The sequence below is a fragment of the Triticum dicoccoides genome, chromosome 7A, assembly GCF_002162155.2.
Source record: "Triticum dicoccoides isolate Atlit2015 ecotype Zavitan chromosome 7A, WEW_v2.0, whole genome shotgun sequence".
NCBI lineage: Eukaryota > Viridiplantae > Streptophyta > Magnoliopsida > Poales > Poaceae > Triticum > Triticum dicoccoides.
This window is the reverse complement of record NC_041392.1, coordinates 659,966,096-659,970,649: the sequence shown is the minus strand read 5'-3', so window position 1 is coordinate 659,970,649 and position 4,554 is coordinate 659,966,096. Positions and strand designations below refer to the sequence as shown.

Genomic DNA, 4,554 nt, shown 5'->3' with positions numbered 1-4,554 from the left:
ATTGTCACAACATGTGAAACTGTAATTACCGGCCGTTAAACTGCCTACACAAACATGTTTACCCGGCAGATATTATGACATCATGTTGATTTCACTAGCGAAATATTCTGGGCATCCATATTATGTAATATCCACCAATTATATATGTCTAGGCAATCAGGACATACCACATTCATACATGCACTTCAATCAAAGTAAGATATAGGCCTCATCGAAAACCTTAAACTTCATTCGATAAACATAACGACCATATATAACAAGGTTGTGCCACAAAAGGAGTACATATTATATGTTTGCCACACAACCAAACTAAACTAGTGCCACAAAAGATGTCAATATGCTTCTAGATGTGTGCCACACAACCAAAATGAGCTTAACAACCACCAAAATGCAGCAGGGACAAACAAGACACGTGACATTATCACTCCATCAACTTAATTGTAGGTCTTCCAAATCTTCAGCAGCTTAAAGATCTTCCAAACCTTAGTGAACTTGTGCACCTTTGAGAAACCTGCAATAGACCAGAAAATGTTACATACAGCAGCTGCATATGTTCTGAAAGATGTTATAAGTAGGTAACATGCGCAAAGTTACTGTACTAGCCAGCGAATTAAGTTAGCTTGTATTTGGGCTTACTTTTCCTTCTAAGCTCTCTCCATCTACAACACAGAATAAGAGGGGAACTAGCTGGAGCATATATTTCAGGATCTTCTAATGGGGGGCTGTTTAGTTTCCTAGTTCCATGCTTTTGTTGGACAAGTTAGAAATGAAGGTCCCCTAAAATGGTATCTGATTGGTGGGCAAGCCCACAGATTTACAAATCAACTAAAACACTAAGAACATTTGGTTCAATAATAAACAATTTTTATTGGTTCACTTTCCTACATCACACACAACAAGTTGAATTAGCCTAGAAAATTAAACCAAGGCTTTATGCAGACAAACAAGCTGAAATACTTCATGTACATGAAAGAAAGAGGATCCAGTTACATTCAATTGTTGTGAGCATGGAATCAAATGAAACTCATTACTCTACATGGCAGAGTCTATCATGTACATGAAAGAATGATGATCCAATTGCAGTTTATATTTGTAATTGACTAAAATAAGTACTGTAGGGGTATCTTTTTTTATACCTGCTGTAGGAGTATCTATATATACAAAAGTTAATCATTATGCTTGCGAGATCAGAGTAACCAAATTTATTCAGCTGACCTCTCTACAAATTCATGGCGGGTGGACACAAAATCCCACTTCTAAAGAACTATAATGATCTGTTTGAATTACTAATTAATACTATAAACTGGAACAGGAGCTCAAGTTTCTTGGACACAAGTTGACCATGCAGCAACTACATGAGCAAAGCATTACTATTTGTGACAAAACCTAGAAGCTTGATACAAAACGTTTTGAACTTCAGAGACAATAGAATCAACTTTGAATATTTTCTAAGTACAAACCAGCAATATCTAGGAACTAACAAAATTGTAACATCAAAACAAGAAATCATAAAAACACTAAATACAGGCCAAAGCAAATGATATGGCAGCTGACATGTACGTTCACTAGAAATATAAGACGTTTTGTAATTTAATTTGAACTGCAAAAACGTCTTATATTATGGTACAGAGGTAGCAGTAAGCAGCAAAATGCAAGGTCAAATAATTTTTACACATGGGATGTTTTTTTTTCAAAATTGCATTCTAAGCATAGCATGTTTATACTTCTGAAATTAACATAGCACTATAATTAGAATCCACAATTATAAGTTAGTACAATTTATATCAAAACTTTGACATCTTTGTACTGAAGCTTGTTATTTGCAAAGCTGTCATATTATTAATCAAAGAACAAGAGCTTGTTAATTTAATTTTATTTTGACATCTTGTACGTGAGCTTGTCGTTTATACTTTGATATCTAGTTAAGCAAAGAACAGCAAACAACAGCTGACAGAATACCTATTCTGTTGTACAAAATACTAAACAGTGTAATGCCAGGTCAACCATTTTTTACACATGAAAAGGAAGTACTAGACAATGCGTAGGAATACAAGAGAAGGCAACACATATCCTCCTCATAAATGGTTCTATGGCAGGCAAACCAACGAGTCTGTGTCAAGTACTGCCCAATAACACAAGACTAAGCTGCAGAATACACAGAGGATGCAAAAGCTCAGTTCTGAATACACAAGGCATGCTTACTAGAAGATGCACGCTGATCACAGAAGAAACAATCTAAAAAGTTTATTTCAGTGAAAGCACCCAGTGAAAATTAGAGAACAGTTTGTAAGAATTACATATAGGAAAAAAGAGCAAGGTACTGAGCTAGCCTCATGACCCATTTCTTCCATTTTTTTCTACTTAGGAACATAGCCATACACACCAGCACTACTACTAAACCTGGACGCAGAACCTAAAAAACGAGCATCCAAAAAGTCCTTTATCAGCAACAAATAAATAGTCTTACTACAGAGCAAATTTATTGCACTTGTAGATTCCAAAAAATGTAACTAAACTACAGGATAATAGTAGAATAGAGGTACTAGAATTTTGGACATTATACAGTTTTTACAGAAGAAAATCTACAATCCTACGGATCCACAAGAAAAACCGAAACCATAGCACTATAGGGTCTACAAAGTACAATGATATTTTCCATCTGAAACTTTGCCTTTGGCATTTGACAAATTGCCATTAGAGAGTCGTGCATCTCAACAGAAAGGGGAAATAATTGTAAACCCCACAAGCCAAACATCATATCACCCTAAATTAGATATTAAACTAAGTAACCTTTCTTGTCAGGGTTCTCCAAAGTCCAAATACACACATGAGAACCGGAATAGGCAGCAATTCATCAGTCGAAACTACCTATTGTTTGGTCAATCGCACAATACCCATCTAGTTTGCTTGTATAGCTCTGCTCCAAAGTCCAAACTGATCTCCATGCTTCCACAGTTTATAGTTGACAGATAGTAGCCTTAAAACATTCTGATATCAATATTCATCCTAGCACAGGGTCAGCCATCAACAGCAAAGGATGTCACAATTGCGCACCGTGTAGTCCAAAAACATGCAGATATATTCTGCAGCCGCAACCCTTAAATCCTAGGAGTTGGCCGATCGAGGGGATTACAAATGCGTAAAAATTAGAACGAACATTTGATTCGGATTTATCTCAAGGGGAAACATACAGAGAGAAGGAAGGGCGAAAGGGGATGCTCACGGGGAGGTGGGAGGAGGGCTCCCGCTAGTGGCCGCTTGAGGTCGACGTTCCGCTACTTGCGGTAGAGATGCTCACGGGAGAGGAGGCGGACCCCTTGCCCTTGGTGCTTCGGTGAAGAGGAGGCAACCTTCTCGAGGGAGGAACCTCTCAGGGTGGTGGCGAGGAAGGCGTTCCGCGGAAGATGGTCGTCGCCGGTGGAGCGGTTCGGCGACACTAGTGGTGCTCCGTGTCAATCGGGTGCTCGGCGGTGTCGCTCTGGAGTGGTTGGGGGCAACGACGGCGTGGTTGGGGACGAAGGGCGGTCGGCAGCAGTGTGGTGGTTGGGGTCAGCGGAGGGGCTGCAGTGGTGGTTGGGGTCGACGGAGGGCTGCGACGGTGGTGGGTGACGGCGGCAGTGGTGATCCAGGTGGAGGGCGGCCGCCGGCGCTGGGATAGTTGGGGGCGGCGGCGATCTGGTGGGGGGTACGGGTGGATTGGGCGTCGAGATCTGGGGGAGGTTCTACGGTCTGTTGGAGCCATGGAGGGTCGGCGTGTCTGTTGTTATGTTCGGCCCAAAATTTTCGTCGATCTCGCGGGTTTTCCTTGCTAGCCCGCGCTAAGGCCCAATACAATATTGGTTTCGCGCCGAAGACGGTGCCCCGGCAGCTTACGGGCCGCTGTTTAATTGTTCCGGCAGACAATGGGCCCTTAAATCTACCGGCAGTGCGTGTGACGTCGTTTTTCAAGTTCTCCCGACGGTTTTTCTGCCATCACGTACTTGTATCGGCAGAAACAAATGCCCCGGCAGTTCTTTTGCCCTTGGTTATGTATTTCTTCCGACAGTTAACTGCCCCCAATCAAGTGTTGTCGTGTAGTGATTGAATAATAAAAACTTGTTAATGACGACTTACACTTGCTTATGTGGAATATTGTAGGCTAACTTTGATGGTTGGAGTGGTGATGATGGATATGAGCATGAGGATGGAGCTAATATGGACATTGAGGAAGCTGAAATCCAGCAACGTGCGCTGGAGACACAGTTGAAGGTTATGGGTATGACATTTGCATCACAATGGGAGGCCTACATGTTCTATAATAACTACGCCAAAGACCGTGGATTTAGTATCAGAAAAGATAAGGTGAAACGAGGAAAAGGACTTTCAACCACTGTTCGGTATAGGCGATATGTTTGCTCGAGGGCAGGAAAACGTCTCAGTAATTTTTTAAACCCGGAGGGCCGTACCCGCAGTTTAAGACCTGAGACTCGTTGCGAGTGTGGCACACATTTAGTCGTGAAGTTGGACAAAGGACGTGGAGTTTGGTTCGTGGCAGCTTTTATGGATGTTCACAAC

At 41.7% G+C, this 4,554-nt stretch overlaps 1 long non-coding RNA gene across 1 annotated transcript; it reads right to left on the bottom strand.

Moving 5' to 3' along the window:
- Positions 1-208: 208 nt before the first annotated feature.
- LOC119334420 lies at positions 209-3,739 on the bottom strand. Its single transcript, XR_005161323.1, has 2 exons — positions 3,224-3,739; positions 209-511 (listed from the first exon to the last, which is right to left on the bottom strand). It is a non-coding gene; the product is annotated as an uncharacterized LOC119334420 (long non-coding RNA).
- Between the last annotated feature and the right edge of the window lie 815 nt (positions 3,740-4,554).